The sequence below is a fragment of the Chiloscyllium plagiosum genome, chromosome 8 (genome assembly GCF_004010195.1).
Source record: "Chiloscyllium plagiosum isolate BGI_BamShark_2017 chromosome 8, ASM401019v2, whole genome shotgun sequence".
NCBI classification, from domain to species: domain Eukaryota; kingdom Metazoa; phylum Chordata; class Chondrichthyes; order Orectolobiformes; family Hemiscylliidae; genus Chiloscyllium; species Chiloscyllium plagiosum.
The window spans coordinates 99,764,619-99,782,639 of NC_057717.1; positions in this window are offsets into that span (position 1 = coordinate 99,764,619).

The following is an 18,021-nucleotide window of genomic DNA, read 5'->3' on the forward strand; positions in this document are numbered from 1 at the left end:
GCATCCCCCCTTCTTTCACTCCATTCTTGATGATCTTCTCATTAGTCGTCTTTGCCCTCAGCTCTCAAATGCTCCCCCCCCATATACTCTGCCCTCCTGCTGCAATTCACCTTTAAGAGGTGTTGCTCTGTTTCCAATGTACTGCTGCATCAGAGGTGTGTTATAAAACGTATGTTGGAAATGTAACCACATCTCTTAAAGGTATATTGTAACACACTGCCCCTCTGTCTCCTCTTTTAAGACTCCTGTCTTTGGCCAACCCTAATGTCTCGTTCCAGTTAGTGTGTGTTTTACAATCCAGCCCAGTCTCAGGGCGTTGCAGGTCGGAGTTCAAGTAATTGTTGAACCATAAAGAGCAGAAACATCCCAGAAGAGTCAGAGCTGCGTTAGTGTTGGGAGTAGGATTAGGTCTCAGTGCCCCGTGTAACTAATAGGTCAATTGCCCACTTCAGGTGGAAATTAAGATGGTGCATGAGAACAGGATCTAGGTTTGCAGTGATGCCACCTACAGTTCAATAGCTTACACATGGTCACTTGGGGGGGGTATGCAGCAAGGGAGGGTTGTGACTCGGCATGGAGCTGAACAACCTGCCATATGATGTAAGGGAGATGATGAACAAAAATAAAATGAAATTAAACATTGTGTCAGCTCAGACAATGTGTAGAATTTTTACATTACTGCTATGTCAGGATGACCTTTAAGGTTAAAATCGTTACTCACTCAAACCACTGAGTCACTGATGCAATTCCTCTTTCAAAATGTAGATAAAAGCTGCCAGACCTGAAAAACAGGATCTTGAAGAGAAAAATCTCCTCATGGGGAAATCACATACAGCAGGAGATTTATTTAACAGCACGAGATCAAACACAGAAAGACCGAATGAGAGACACATCAAAGCTGAACTCTAACCCCAACAGTTTTGCAGGTTGACACGGTGAATTCTCTTTCTTCCACCGCCCCCCCACCCCGCCAGCACTACTTGCAGCAGAACCGATTTTAAAAGGTGCCAATTATTCCTGAAAAGGAATATCAAAGCAACTACTTCAAGGAGCATAAGGCCAAGATTAGGCCAATTAGCCTCTGATGAAGGGCTTTTGCCCGAAACGTCGATTTCGAAGCTCCTTGGATGCTGCCTGAACTGCTGTGCTCTTCCAGCACCACTAATCCAGAATCTGGTTTCCAGCATCTGCAGTCATTGTTTTTACCCAATTAGCCTCTCAAGTCTATCCCATCATTCAACACAAATTGGTTGCTCTGAAGACCCTTTGGATCTCTCTTCCCAGCCCTTCCAGTGCGGGAGATGTGATGATTGAGTGACTCAGATCTGGGACAGACAGAGGGTATGGGCAAGTTCTGAAGAGATGGGCGATTCTGGACATGAAACATCAACTCTGCCTCTCCCTCCACAGATGCTGCCAGAGCTTCACCACCACTTCCTGCTTTCATTTCAGATTTCCAGCATCCGCGGTATTTCACTTTCAGTAGAGGCGTGGGCATCATCTTGTCACAGGGATCACTGGGCATGTTTCCTCAAATGTCCCAGCGCCACGACAATTTCCCAAAAATAGTTGAAACGCTAAAATAAAACAAAGAACTGAAGGTACATAAGGTCTAAAACACACCAGATTCGAAGCGTTAACTCTGTTTCTCTCTCTCCACAGTTTCTGACAGACCTGCTGAGTTTCTCCAACAATTTCTGCTTTTTGTAAAAGTTCAATACTCTGGTTTTCACATTTCCCCTTTTTCTCTGTCAAATGTAAACTAGGTTCTCAAGTGGGGAAGGGGTACAATACTTGAGTGAAATTTCATCCTGTAGATATCCATCATATCACATTTGCCCTGCAAGCTACAGTCCTGATAGTAAAGTTCAAACAATGCACAGAATAATGCCAACCCTGGCCGGGCATAATCCACGAGCTATCATCAAAGAACCTTGCATCCACAATTGCTCCTCTACCCAGACTCCTGCCACTGACCCCATGACATGCCAATCACCACAGATACCTTCCCACCTTCCTAATTGACTTTGGAAACCAACACAGAGAATGCTGGAGAAACTCAGCAGGTCTGGCAGCATCTGTGGGGAGAGAAGATTAGATTCCCTAAAGTATGGAAATAGGCCCTTCAGCCCAACAAGTCCACACCGATCCTCCGAAGACTAACCCACCCAGACCCATTTCCCTAACACTATGGGCAATTTAGCATGGCCAATTCACCTGGCCTGCATATCTTTGGATTGTGGGAGGAAACTGGAGCACCCCAGAGGATGGGAAACCCACGCTGACACAGGGAGAATGTGCACACTCCACACAGACAGTCGCCTGAGGCTGGAATCAAACCTGGGGCCCTGGCGCTGTGAGGCAGCAGTGCTGACCATTGAGCCACCGTGGGAATGCTTTGAGTCCGGCGTGACTCTTCATCAGAACACTTTGAAAATTTGGTCAGTGCTGCTGAAAACAATCCCAGATGGATTCGGGAAAGCCAGTGGATAAAAGTTGATTAGCTTTCATTGCAAAGGTGTTCTAGTACTTGCATTAAACCCTGCAATTTCTGTTTTAAATTCATTCATTGTTGCTCCATAGGCCAGTATTTATTGCCCATCCTTAATTGTCCACAAGGCAGTTAAGAGTCAACCTGGGCAGTATCTGAGGAGCAGGAGAGTCAATGTTTCAGGCAGGACCCTTCATCAGGAATTCTGACGATGGGTCCTACCCGAAACGTCAACTCTGCTGCTCCTCAGATGCTGCCTGACCTGCTGTGCTTTTTCCAGCACCGCAGTCTATCTACTCTGACCCTCCAGCATCTGCAGTCCTCTCTATCTCCTAGTTCAGAGTCGGCCACATTGCTGTGGGTCTGGTGTCATATGTAGGACAGACTTTAAGGATGGCAGACTTTCTTCCCTAATTAATGAACCAGACAGGATTGTACAACAGTGGCCACCATTAGGCCAAGTTTCTAATTGAATTCACCACCTGCTATGATGAGATTCAAACCCACACATGACATGTGACTGCTGTTCTGGATTACCAACCTAATGACATGAACACTACACCACTGTTATGAAGGGTTTTGGAGAGATCAGAACCAGAGCTTGTCTACAGTTTCCTCCTTGGCTTAATGAGTGAGATACCCGTCTTCAAGAGAGATGGGGGTAGGTTAGCTCAGTTGGCCGGATTGTGAGGCAGTGTGACACTGACAGTGTGGATTTATTCCCTGCATTAGTTGAGGGTACCTCCTGGGAACAGACTGAGTCAAATATGTTTTTACTCTCTTCAGGAGACCTAACTATTTAAAAATCTGTCTGTGGAATGTGGGCATTGCTGGAAAAGGCAAATTAAAATATTTTTAAAAACTCAGCTTTAATATAAATCAGTTAGCAAAGGCTTGTTGACTTTATAAAGAATGGAATACTCAGTCCAACATTGAATGGAGAGGGGGTGTTGCTACCATGTAGCCCATAATATTTGATGTATAAACCAACAACAACTTGCATTTCTACAGCACCCTTAGTGTGATTGGATAACTCCAAGGCAATTCACAGCAGTGTTACCTTACAAACTTTGAAACCAAGGAGTTAATACGGCCATGGACCCAGTGCCTGGTCAAAAAAAAAGTCTGCTTTTGAAAAGTTTCTGAAAGGTGGGGAGAGAGAGAGTTGGAGGAGCATAGGGAGGAACATTCCAGAATCGATGGGCAGGGCAGCTGAAGGCATGGCTGCCAATTCGAGAGAAATAAGCAGTCAGGTTGGAAGAGGTCATCAGGATCGGGAGACAAGAGTTCATGGAGGCATTTGAACTCAAGAATGAGAGTCTTAAAATGGAAGCATTGATAGAATGGGAGCTAATGTAAGTTAGTGAGCACTGGGCTGATGGGTAAGTGAGACTTGGCTCAAGTTTCGATATTTTACAGGGTAAGTCACCAGTAACTTTAACCTCATGGTTCTAGGGGAAAACGTCATTGCTTTAATGAAGGAGTGTAGTGATGAAATACACCTGGGAGTATACAGAAGCTTGTTTGTCTTCTTATAATTGCACCGTGACAGCAAGGTTACTAAAGTTCAATCTGACACTTGATTCACCTGTAGACATAAATGGACCCTATTTATTTGTCAGTTATTTTTATCTATTCTAATTTCTCTCCCTGACAATTCATGCCCTCCAGTCACCTTTGCCTAAGTTGGCATTCTTTAAAGGCAACTCTCGACAGTCTATTTGACTGTGCCAGGCATCACCACTGAATGTGATCATATAGGGGAGTCCAAAACTAGAAGGTATAGGATGAAGGTAAGAGGGGAAAGGTTTAAAAGGGGCAACTTTTTCAGGCAGAGAGTGGTGTGTGTATGGAATGAGCTGCCAGAGAAAGTGGTGGAGGCTGGTACAGCTACAACATTTAAAAGGCATCTGGATGGGCAGCACAGTGGCTCAGTGGTTAGCACTGCTGCCTGACAGTGCCTCACAGGGACCTGGGTTCAACTCCACCCTTGGGTGACTTTCTGTGTGGAGTTTGCACATTCTCCCCATGTCTGCGTGAGTTTCCTCCCACAGTGTGCACAGATTGACTGTGCTAAATTGCCCGTAGTGTCCAAGGATGTGTAGGCTATGTGGTTAGCCATGAGAAATGCAGGGCTATAGGGTGGGGGGGTGTGGGGGGGGTGGGATGCTCTTCGGAGGTTCGGTGTGGACTTGATGGGCTGAATGGCCTGTTTCCACACTGTAGGGATTCTGTGAATAAGAATGGTTAAGAGGGACACTGGTCAAATGAGACTAGATTAATTTTGGATATCTTTAGATTAGATTACTTACAGTGTGGAAACAGGCCCTTTGGCCCAACAAGTCCACACTGACCCGCCGAAGCGCAACCCACCCAGACCCATTCCCCTATATTTATCCCTTCACCTAACACTACGGGCAATTTAGCATGGCCAATTCACCTAACCTGCGCATTTTTGGACTGTGGGAGGAAACCGAAGTAAACCCACGCAGACACGGGGAGAATGTGCAAACTCCACACATTCAGTCGCCTGAGGTGGTAATTGAACCCGGGTCTCTGGTGCTGTGAGACAGCAGTGCTAACCACTGTGCCACCGTGCCGCCCGTATCTGATTGGGATGGACAAGTTAGTCCGAAAGGTCTGTTTCCGCGCTGACCTTGACCCTCATGATGTATGCTTCAACCAGCAGGGGTGACTGGGACAACATTGGGAGTGGGAATTCAGCCTTCCTGTCTGATGCCACTCAACGGAATTGTGACTGAACTAGAGATGCCCAGTATATATGGTCTTAAAGTGCCAGACATAATGCGTGATACAAATAAAACTGGATCCCACTTGACGTTATCATGCTGCAGCAACATTTCAAGAAAATGCAAGGACCATGTTTGTGTTGCCCTCCTGCAGTGTGACCAGGTGGAGTGGGTAACCAACTTTTACTGAACTGAGTGAAAATTGGCAATTCGTCAGCACTTGACCAAATAACATCCTGCCACATAAGCAGTAAAATTGAAAATGATATCTCAATGACTCTTGTTATGAAAACAAACACAGTAAGGGTGTCCTGGATGGTAAAGTTACTGTCATCACACTCGCTTGTTAGAGAAAGACAGAGATACAACTGACAGTGAGTTTAACCTGAGGGTCACCACACCTCAGGTGAGGTGCAAGGTTGAGAAGGTGGGGCCTTCAGGCTAACTTCAGACAGTGCAGGAATTGAATCCTCGCTGTCCGCATCACTGCATCGCAAACCAGGTGACTGAGCTAACTGACCCTCAGTAAAGCCTGCAAAACCACCAAGAAATTGAACAGGTGCTTAAAGGTGAAGAGAGGACTGATGGTCAGCGCTGTGGGGAAAACTGCTTCCTCTGTCGGAAGACAAGTCTGACCCCACAGTGCCCCAAACTCTCCCACAAGCCAGCAGGTTCCGAATGGACCCCAGCTGAAATGGGAAGCGAACTCCACCAATCTGACCCACATCAGGAAAACAGTGGGAAATCAACCTTCCTGTCTAAGACTAACTACAGCACCCCTGGTGCCACTCAACAGAACCCAGGGAGTCCAGGTTGCTGCGACAGCAAACACTTTCACATTCGTGTTGAAGCGGTTAAGAGGTTCCACACTCAGTGGAAGGGTCACCGGGCTAAGGTTGCCCACGCTTCTCATTAGCAGCTTGATCCCTGCTGGGAGACAATAGACAATAGGTGCAGGAGTAGGCCATTCTGTCCTTCGAGCCTGCACCACCATTCAATATGATCATGGCTGAGCTGCTTCTGGGCCTCATACCAGGTGCAGCCCCAATGGGAGGAGATGGTTGTACCACCATTACTGAAATGGCAGGCCTTTGGCATAGGAACACCGGGCTGTGGGCTGCATTGGTTAGTGCTCTCACTGGCTCTCTGTCTGATATCTCTCCCATTGTTACAGTTCCAGCCTTTAGAGTGGGCATCATTATCCTGGAATAACATAATTTTGATTTGATTTTTATAACTTTCCCTTCCTAGTTTTGTACTTTTCTGTTAACCTTTAAATGATGTCTTGGTTGCAGTGTTGCACCAGGGGCTATTGAATGGAAATGAATATTTTCTTCAAAACAACAGAAACACTGGGATCGATGCCTGATCCACATATTTCCATCTGAAGAGTCAGGAAAGTATTGGATACCTCTAAGGCTTGGCTTCATCTTGTTTTAGAGTCAGAGAGATGTACAGCATAGTAACAGACCCTTCGACCCAACTCGTCCATGCCGACCAGATATCCTAAATTAATTTATTCCCATGTGCCAGCGCTTGGCCCATTTCCCTCCAAGACCTTCCTATTCATATACCCATCCAGATGCCTCTTACATGTTATAATTGCACCAGCCTCCCACCACTTCCTCTGGCAGCTCATTCCATACACATATCACCTGCTGCGTGAAAAGATTGTCTCTTAAGGTCCAAGTTATATCTTTCCCCTCTCACCTTAAACCTACACCTTCCAGTTCTAGACACCCCACCCCAGGGAAAAGACCTTGTCTATTCACCCTATCCATGCCCCTCATGATTTTGTAAACCTTTATAAAGTCACCCCTCAGCCTCTGACGCTCCAGTTTGAAGTTAGACATTTTGCAAAAGGATGCTCTTCAATATTCTCTAAGTGTATCTTTGAAGGAACCTAGGATCTGATAGACCTCCAAGAGACACACAGAAACCTCCGAAGGTGGAAGGGCAAGTTGAGAAGGCTGTGGAAAAGGTCTACAGGATACTTAACTTATCAATATTGAAGCAGAGGACAAAAGCATAGAAGCTATACTAATATCATAGAACCATAGAATCCCTACACTGTGGAAACAGGCCATTTGGCCCAACAAGTCCACACCAACCCTCTAAAGATTAACCCACCCAGACCCATTCCTCTACCCTATTACTCTACATTTACGCCTGACTAATGCATATATCTTTGTATTGTGGGAGAAAACCAGAGCACCCGGAGGAAATCCACGCAGGAGAGAATGTACAAACTCCACACAGTCGCCCAAGGCTAGAATCGAACTCGGGTACCTGGCGCTGTGAGACAGCAGTGCTAACCACTGAGCCATTGTGAATAAACATCTAGAGGAAGTGGTACCCTCTAACTCATTGGAAAACCTCACCCATAGCATTGTCTCCAATTCCTGAAACCAAAGTTTGGAATTAATATCAAGGCCTTCGTGAGGCTACAGAGAAGGTTTGTATAATTTCTTATTAATGTTTATTTTTGTTCATTCATGGGATATGGTATTGCCTGCTGGTACCACATTTAATGGCCATAACTAATTGCCCTGGAGCAGTGGTGGTGGTAAACACGTTTTGAACTGCCGCAGTCCTTAATTGGTAGGATTACCGACACAGTGACTGTTCGGGAAGGAGTTCCAAGCTTTTGACCCAGTGACACTGAAGGAACGGCGATATATTTCCAAGTCAGGGTGGCGAGTGGCTTGGAAGGGAACTTGCAAGTGGTGGTGTCCCCATGTGTCTGCTGCCTTTGTCCTTGGGGATGGTAGATATCACAGGTGTGAAAGATACTGTCAAAGGACCTTGTTGAGTTATTCCTTTTCATCTTGTAGATAGTGTACATTGCTGAAGCTGTGTCTTTGTGTTGAAGAGAATTAATGTTGAAGTTAGTGGATGTGATGCCAATCAAGCAAGCTGCTTCGTCCTGGGATGGTATTAAGTTTCTTGAGCGTTGCTGGCCCTGTACCCATTCAGATAAATTCTCTGCTGTACATTCACGATAAAAGCTACAAATCACACAACACCAGGTTGTAGTCCAACAGGTTTAATTGGAAGCACTAGCTTTCGGAGTGCTGCTCCTTCATCAGGTGGTTGTGGCTGATGAACCACCCGATGAAGGAGAGTCGCTCCGAAAGGTGGTGCTTCCAATTAAACCTGTTGGACAATAACCTGGTGTTGTGTGATTTGTAACTTTGTACACCCCAGTCCAACACCGGCATCTCCAAATCACGATAAAAGCTGGTTCCCTTACCCTACTGCTGTGGTCCCTTTCCCATGACATGCAATTGTAATATTTCATGATCCCATTTTAGCACCCACTCTCAAGTGCTGAGGCATTTCCTGTGTTTGAACAGTGACCAATGCCACTTAGGCAAAGGCAAACACAGGAATCAATAGTAACTCAGTGTCAGGTGGTGTGTTTTGGTTATAGAAAATGTTACACCCATACATAATAGTTCTTGTTTGTTCAGCCTGCTTGTGAAAGAGAGGCGCATTTAACTTTGACTCAGTGTTTAGCTGCTCAGGTTTCATTTACTTATTTCCTATAGGTCACCCTGTGATATTTATGGGGCACACGAAAAAAAGGGTTAGCCAGTAAGCTACTATCTGTTTTGTGGTTTACTTTGCAGGCTTTATCCCTCTGGCTTGGCTTCCCCTGATATCATTCCACTCCCCCACTTCCTTGTCCAGTAGCCTACTTCATCTTGTGAAATGTTTGCTGTTCAAATGTCCCTGGGTGGGGTGCGAGAGAGAAAGGCACATATCCCTTTGGTTATCTTGTCCACCCCAGATAGGTTGTTGAACCTCTTGTGGTCTGCCAGTGGGTTTAGGCAGACTTCAGGAATTGAATGGGAGTTGGTTAGTTCGGATGTCAAGCTTTGTGTACAAAATAATGCCAATATTCATTCACAGGATGAGGGCATCATTGGCCAAGCCAGCATTTATTACCCATCCCTAATTGCCCAGAGGGCAGTTAAGAGTCAACCACTAACATCCTTACCCACTTTGTGAAGAACGTTTTAGTGAATTGTGCTTTGGAAAAACCAGCAGGTCTTATGGGGTGGTATAGACTGGTGATGGAGCATCTCCCCCAAGATTACCTCACAAATATGGTGCACCACAAAACAGAGCAGTTTTACAAGACGTGGCAGCCGTTTCTAAATTATATTGATGCAGGCTTATCAGCAATATTAATTAGGGCCATGGTATAGCCATGGGAATCAGGATGGGTGCCTGTGGGGCCCCAGGAGGGGGAGGCTGGGGGATAAAGAGTACGGGTACTATTACAAGACTCCCAGGGATGGGAGCCAAAGTGGAGGTGTGATGAGTGAGATAGAATAAAGTAATGAGATATAATTTAATTTAAGTTACTTGAATTTAGTTTCAGTTAATATTTATTTAATTTGTAGGGTCCCATGTTCGATTCCAGCCTTGGGTGACTGATTGTGTGGAGTTTGCACATTCTCCCCGTGTCTGCATGGGTTTCCTCCGGGTGCTCCAGTTTCCTCCCACAGGCCAAAGATGTGCAGGTCAGGTGAATTGGCCATGCTAAATTGCCCATAGTGTTAGGTGCATTAGTCAGGGGTGAATGGGTCTGGGTGGATTACTCTTCGGCGGGTCGGTGTGCACTCGTTGGGCCGAAGGGCCTGTTTCCACACTGTAAGGAATCTAATCTAATGTGGTTGTTCTGGTAGAATAGTAGGTGGTTCACTAATAATAGTATCACATTATGACTTTGTTGTACTGCCTCTACTTTTCTGTTTTTATTTTGGTGTTATTCTTTTTTTGTATATAGATGTTTTGGAAAAGATTTAAAAAGGTCTTTAATAAAAATATTTATTAAAAAAGAGTCAACGACGTTGGATCTGGAGGGTGGGTCTGGAGTCACACATAGGCCAGACCAGGTAAAAACAATAGACAATGAATTCATGATCATCACTCAGCTCGTCATTCCAGATTTTACTGAGTTCAAATTCCACCATCTGCCATGGCAGGATTTGTACCAAGGTCCCCAGAACATTACCTGGATCTCTGGATTAGCAATAAATAATACCACTCAGCCATTGCCTCCCCTCCTAATGCAGGTTCAGTCCCTGTGCTGACTGCAGTAAGATCCCAGTATCTCTCACTGTTATCCTGTTGTGATATCGTGACACAAGCCATGATGAGAAATCCTTGGTTAATGAGGACAATACAGAGAGAGAGAGTTTGAGGGGCATGATATACAATGTTAAATATCTGAACTTAAGTCTGTCATCATCAAATGCCATGTTCTTTCCAGCAGTGATCAGGAGTGGGAATCAGAGTGACTTTGCCCTATCATTGCCCAGGATACTGATCAATTGTAATGTCCCATTAAGGTTCAACTACAAAGCAGAATTTAAATTTGTAATCTTCATCACCTACAATGTGTCAGACTACATTTACTCATCAAGAAATCTACAGCTTGCTTCTCACTTTTAGGAGTTAAACTTTTGCTTTAAGATGCACCGTTAGCCTCCAAAATGTACAAAAGGCCTGGAACTGTCCCTGTGACATTCATTTTGTCAATATTGACTCCATGGTGGGAAGGGGAATTGACTGAATGAATTTTCTGCATGGTTTTCTGATAATCATGAAGGAAGGAAATCTTGCATTTGTGTCGCGCCTTTAATGACTTCAGGACACCCCTCAGCATTTGCAGCTAGCTAAATGCTGTGTTGTCACTGTTGTAACGTAGGCAATGTGGCAGCCAAGCTGCAGGCAGCAAGTTTCCACAAACTGCAACATGATATTGACTGGGATAATCTTATTGGTTACAGGATAATTATTAGCCAAAACGCCTGGGTAACTCACTGCCCTCTCTAAAATAGTGCTGTGAAGTATTTTACATCTACTTGAAAGGACAGATAAGGCCTCAGTCAACGTCTTATCTGAAAGATGGAATCTCTAGAAGTGCAGCATTCCTTTGCCCTTACTTTGGGAGTACCAGCCTAGGTGCTGTGCTCATCTCTCTGGAATGTTTATATATTGTCACTGATGTCTGCATTCCTTCAATTCTAGCCCCTTACAAGTTTACCATTTTAATTAATAGTTGTAATTTCAGTCGCCTTGGCCCTAATCTTTAGATTTCATCCTGTAAGTCTCTCCATCTCCACCTCGATGCTCATATGTTTAGTTATCTGTTCTGATTCCTTCTCCTGAGCCTCAGCATCTTTTAATGTGATCACTTTTCTTCTCTCACACGACTGAGTGCCTTTGGAACACCTTGCCACAGAGAGCTGTGGGAACAGAGGCCTTGTGCATATTTAAAGCGGAAATAGATAGATCCTTGATCAGCAGGGGAATCAAGTGTTACAGGGGAAATGCAGGAAGGTATCATAGAATCCCTACAGTGTGGGAACAGGCCAGTTGGCCCAACACATCCATACCGACCCTCTGAAGAGTAACCCACCCAGACCCATTCCCCTACTACTCTACATTTACCCCTGACTAATGCACCTAACCTACACATCCCTGAACATTAAAGGCAATTTAGCATGGTCAATTCACCTAACCTGCATATCTTTGGATTGCGGGAGGAAACTGGAGCACCAGGAGGACAATGTGCAAACTCCACACAGACAGCTGCCCGAGAGTGGAACCGAACCCGGGTCCCTGGTGCTGTGAGGCAACCACTGCGCCACCATGCCGAGATGTGATCTCAGACCACCCATGATCCTACTCAATAGTAGAGCAGGATCAAGGAACAAAACAAACACGTTTACCGTTATTGCTTTCCTTCTCTCATATGGTTGTGTTTCTTCAGAATACCTTGCAACAGAGAGCTGTGAGGACAGGGTGCTTGTGCATATTTAAAGCTGAAATTCTGTTCCTATTTCTTACAGTCTAAGCATTTGGGACATTTTTCTATGTTAAATGTGTTACATAACTACACAATGGTGTTGTTGCTTGCTTGCTTCTGGACAAATGCAGCAGCCAATCTACACTCGAGGAATGAGACTCAAACCAGTTCATGTGTTTAATCTTGTGAAATGGAATTGATTGAGGGGTTAATGCAGGTCAGGAGGACTCCTCGTGCAGAATGTGCCACTCCCTCAGTCATGCACCACAATGTCATTTTAGATTAATTTCTCAAATGGAGGAGTGACATTTGACCCTATTACTTTCAGACTCATGGACAAAGTTGTTAAGCAGCTGTGATGAGCTTTCAAAGGGATTTCAGGCCAGAAAATAAACATCAGAAATTATCAGAAATACGATAAAGCTTACATTTATTTTTTCAGCAAAGGATTGCACTCAAATTGGTACACTCAGGTTTGCAGCATTCATAGAGTCATGGAGGCATACAGCACAAACACAGACCCTTCAGTCCAACTCATCCATGCTCACCCAAATTTCCCAAACTAGACTGGTTCCATTTGCCTGCATTAGGCCTATATACCTCCAGACCCTTCCTGTTCATGTATCCATCCAGATGCCTTTTAAATGTTATAGCTGTGTCTGCACCAACCACTTCCTCTGGCAGTTCATTCCACAAATGGGCCACCCTCTGTGTGAAAGAATTGACCCTCAGATCCCTTTTAAATTTTATCCTCTCACATTAAAGCCACATCCTCTAGTTTTGAACACCCCTACCCTAGGGGAAAGACCTTTGCTAGTCACCTTATCTATGCCCCTAATGATTTTATAAACCTCTATTAAGGTCATCTCTTCCTCTCCACTGAAAGAAATCCCAGCCTACCCAGCCTCTCGCTTTAACTCAAACCTTCCAGTCCTGGCAACATCCTGTAAATCTTTTCTGAACCTTTTCCAATTTCGTAACGCGTATCCTTCTTATAGCAGTGTGATCAGAACCGTACACAGTACTCTAAAACTGGCCTCGCCAATGTTCTGTACAACCTCAACATGATATTCCAATGGTCTGAGCAAGCATGTTGACGATACCTTCTTGACGATCTTATCTGCCTGTGATGCAAATTTCAAAAAACAATTTGCCTGAACGCCTAGGTCTCTCTGTTTGGCAACACTCTCCAGGGCCTCACTACTAACTGTGTAGGTCCTGCCCATGTTTGTCTTACCAAAATGCAACACCTTGCATTTATCTAAAATAAACTCCATCGGCTGCTCCTCAGCCCAAACGATCAATATGCCTTTGAAATTTTGGTAACCTCTTCAATTTTGGTGTCATCCGCAAACTTACTAACCATGCTTCCTAAATTCTCATCCATATAGTTGCCTGAGGCTGTGATCAAACCTGGGTCCCTGGAGCTGTGAGGCAGCAGCACTGAGCCACCGTGCCATGCTGATAGTACTTAAGGAAAACTTGTTCATCCAGAAGTTGTTAGATATCTGAAAGTGTCAGATGAACACTGAGAATGCCGTAGCATTCAAGGCTATGGACCAGCTGCTCAAAAATGGGATGAATAGATAAAAGCCTGATGACCCAGTGAAAAATTGAGCACGGTGGCTCAGTGGTTAGCGTTGCTGCCTCACAGTGTCAGGGACCCAAGTTCGATTCCAATTTTAGAAGATGGTCTGTGGGGAGTTTGCACATTCTTCCTGTGTCTGGGTGGGGTTCCTTTGGGTGCTCCAGTTTGCTCCCACAGTCCAAAGATGTGAAGGTTAGGGTGGATTGGATTGGCCATGCTAAATTGTCCATAATGTCCTGGGATGTTTAGACTAGGTGGATTAGCCATGGTAAATACAGGGATACAATAGGGAACTGAGTCTGGGTGGGATACTGTTCGGAGCATCAGTGCAACTCAATGGGCCGAATGGCTTCTATCTGCATTGTAGGTACCCTATGATTGGTACTAAAACAATAGGCTGAAAAGTTATTTTCCACATTGCAATCCTCCATGACTAATATCCAAGACTTGTTAAAAGTGCAATTTAGAGATCTTCTATCTATTTAATCAATGCATTGTCTCTTCTACTGTGACAAACCACCAATCTCAACTTGATTAGCAAAAGGGAATGTCATAACCTTGACAGTTTTATTCTGTTTGCAGGCTGGTATTTTGACACTATCAATCGTTCCCACAAAAGCTTTCTCATTTCCTGATCGCCCCAGCCTTCAAATCAATTGGATCAGCAGGGTAGCCCCATCATCCCACAAAGCTCCGGTTCAAATCCTGCCCCAGAGTTTGAGCACAAATCAGTGGGATTACTTCAGTACAGTAATCAGTGAGTGCTGCATTGTCAATGGTGCTGAATTTCACAGGCAGCATCCAAGTCAGGTCACACCAACCTGCTTGGGTGGATGAAATCACGTGATTCCACATTCCTCTTTTAATTCAAATATTTTTACATAAGATCCCAAAGTACTGTTTCATAACAGGGAAACGATCCCCACATTCAATACTTATCCCTCATTCAACATTACAAAAAAATAGATTATTTCATCTTTAGTACATTGTTGTGCACAAATGGATGCTGTGTTTCAGAGTTATGGTGGCAGCAAAAACTGACAGCAAACAAGTCAATAACGAACGAAACAATAAAACATAGAAAATAGCTGCAGCAATAGGCCATTCGGCCCTTCGAGGAGGAGAAAGTGAGGACTGCAGATGCTGGAGATCAGAGTCAAGAGTGTGGTGCTGTCAGGCAGCATCCGAGGAGCAGGAGAATCAACGCTTCAGGCAACAGCCCTTCATCAGGAATGAGGCTTTGTGAGCAGAGGGGGGGTGGAGAGATAAACGAGAGTGGGTTGGAGCTGGGGGAAGGCAGCTCTGAGTGTGACAGATAGATAGAGGTGAGGGGTAATGGTGATAGGTCAGAGAGGAGGGTGGAGCGGGTAGGTGGGAAGGAAGATGGACAGGTCATGAGGGTGGTGCCAAGTTGGAGAGTTGGATCTGGGATAAGGTGGGGGGAGGGGAAATGAGGAAACTGGTGAAGTACACATTAAGCCTGCTCTGTCATTCAACATGCTCATGACTGATCCTTCATCACAATGCTCCATTCCCGCTTTCTCTCCATACACCTTAAGTGCCTTTAAGATCTAAAACTCAAATCTAAATTCTTTGCTTGAATATGTTCAGCGACTTGGCCTCCAGCGTCTTCAGTGGTAAGGAGGGCCACAAAGCCACTACCCTCTGACTGAAGAAATCCTTCCTCATCTCAGTCCTAAATGGTCTCCCCTGTATTCTGAGACTGTCCCCTGCCAGGAAAAACATCTTCCCTCTACCTAGTCTGTCTAGCCCTGTCTGAATGTTATTAATTTCAATCACAGCCCCTCTCATTTTTCTAAACTCTGGTGAATACAGGCCCAGTCCATAGACCAGAAAATCTTGGATTTGATCATTCAGCCCATTAAGTCTGCTGTGCCAATCAAGCAGGTCATGTCTGATCTGATTATCCTCAACTCTACCTTTCTGCCTTTTCCCCATAACCTTTGATTCTGATTCCTTTACTGATAAAAAAATCTACCTCAGTCTTGAATTTGCTTAATCACAGAACCTCTGCACGCCATTCAGCTTATCAAGTCCACACCAACCCTTCGAAGAGCATCCCATCCAGACCCACTCCTTCCCAGTAACCCTGCATTTCCCAAGGCTAATGCACCTAACCTAAATGTCTCCAGACACGATGGGCAGTTTAAAATGGCCAATTCACACCTTTGGACTCATAGAACCCCTACAACATGGAAACAGGCCATTCAGCCCAACAAATCCACACCAACTCTCCAAACAGCATCCCAGCCTATCCCTATAACCCGACACCTCCCATTGCTAATCCACCTAGCCTACACATTCCTGGATACGATGGGCAATTTAGCATGGCTAATTCACCCTAACGTGCACATCTTTGGATTGTGGGAGTAAACCAGAGTACCCGTAGGAAACCCACACAGACACAGGGAGAATGTGCAAACTCCACACAGACAGTCACCCGAGGGAGGAATTGAACCGGGTCCCTGGCACTGTGAGGCAGCAGTGCTAACCACTGAGCCACTGTGTCATCCTAATGACTCAGCCTCAACAGCCCTCTGTGGTAAAGAAATCACAGATTTACAACCCACAGAGAAGGAATTCCTCCTTATTTGTCTTAACTGTATGATCCCTTATTCTAAGATTATGCCCTCTGCTCCTAGACTCCCTACAAGGGGACTCAACTTGTCCAAATAAACCCTGTCAAATCCTCTAACCAGTCAAACTTATCACTCCCCATAGGATAGTCCTGTGTACACGGTATCAGCCTAGTGAACCTCTGCTGCACACCCTCTATCACAAGTATATCCTCTCTTAGGTAGGCACACCAAAATTGCATGCAATAATCCAGCTGTGGTCTCAGCAAGTCTCTGTATAACTCCAGGTTATGAAGCTATCCAAACTTAATGTGATATTGTATTCTGAAAGTGGCCAGAAGAGGGAGCCCAAGGAAAACTTTCCTCCAATGCTTGGGTCCACTTCAGAAAGAAATGGACACTGTACAAGTTTCCTATTAAACCCACTCTGATACACACTATATGATAATGGTTTATTTTCATGAATCAGTAATGAAATAATGGGGGGAGGTGGAAATTCAGGCAATAGTATTGCATGAATGGTTAACTAATTAGACAGTTGTTAACTTAAGTCAACAGAAGTCAACTTCTGAAACTTAACACACTTTGACTGGCCCCTCTCCTCAAGGTACGACTTTTATGGCTACACTAACTACTCAGGCTCTTCTCAATGCAGGAGTCTCATCTCAATATTCAACTAGGGGAGGAGATAAGGTCACTGCCACAAAACAGCAAAACACTACAGGTGCTGGAAATCTGAAATAAAAACAACGCTGGTGAAACTCAACGGCAAGAGTAACCGAGTTAATGTTTCAAGCTTAAAGACTTTTCATTGGAACTGAAGGAAGATGAAAAATTATGGTTTTTGCACTGTTGACAAAGGGGAAGGAGGAGTGAGTGGAACAGATGGTGAGGTTACCCAAGGCAAAAGACAACGGGAGTGCTAATGGAGGGAGAGGTGTTAATGATGGGTTTGAATTAGACAAAGTGAATTAGACCTGCTGGGAACAAGATATTAAAAAAAGGACATAGCAGTAGTGGGGGTGGTGGAGAGAACCAACATGGAGGATAGTGTTCATGGTCTGAATTTCCAAAAGCGGTAAAGTGCTTAAGCAGAAAGTGAGGTGCGTTTCCTCCAGCTGATTTTGAGGATCCCTGGAACACTGCAGCAGGTCTAGGCTGGAAGTGGTAACTTGCGAGCAAGACGATTTATTGAAATGGAAAACATGGAATCACAGCCAGGTTTGGCCTGATCTCCCCTCCAATATCTTTGTGCATGCATTTTCCAGCAAAGACCAAGGGTTCACAGCTCAGGTCCAACAGGTGTGTAAATGCAAACAGCCATTCAGGAACAAAAATATTTACCCCTTCCAGCACAGAGCACACTACACCACAATGTGCCTCTACTTTCCATCAGAGATCATCAGGGATTCAGTCAACCCCTCATTTAGTTTGGCAATCAACCGAACATTGTAGGAGAACTTGTGGCACAATGGGTAGCGAACCTACATAGAAAATAGGTGCAGTAGTAGGCCATTCAGCCCTGCACCTTTATAACTGGTCATGCAATTTCATTATTCCACTCCCACTTTCTCTCCATACCCTTCAGCTGCAAGAGCCTCATCCAGCACCCTCTTGAATATATCTAAAGAACTGGCTCCAACTGCTTTCTGTGGTTGAGAATTCCACATGTTTGCAACTTTCTGAGTGAAGAAATTCTTCCTCGTCTCTGTCCTACCTCTGGGGTTAAAGCTTCATGTCTAAGTACCACAGCATGACTTGTGGACAGT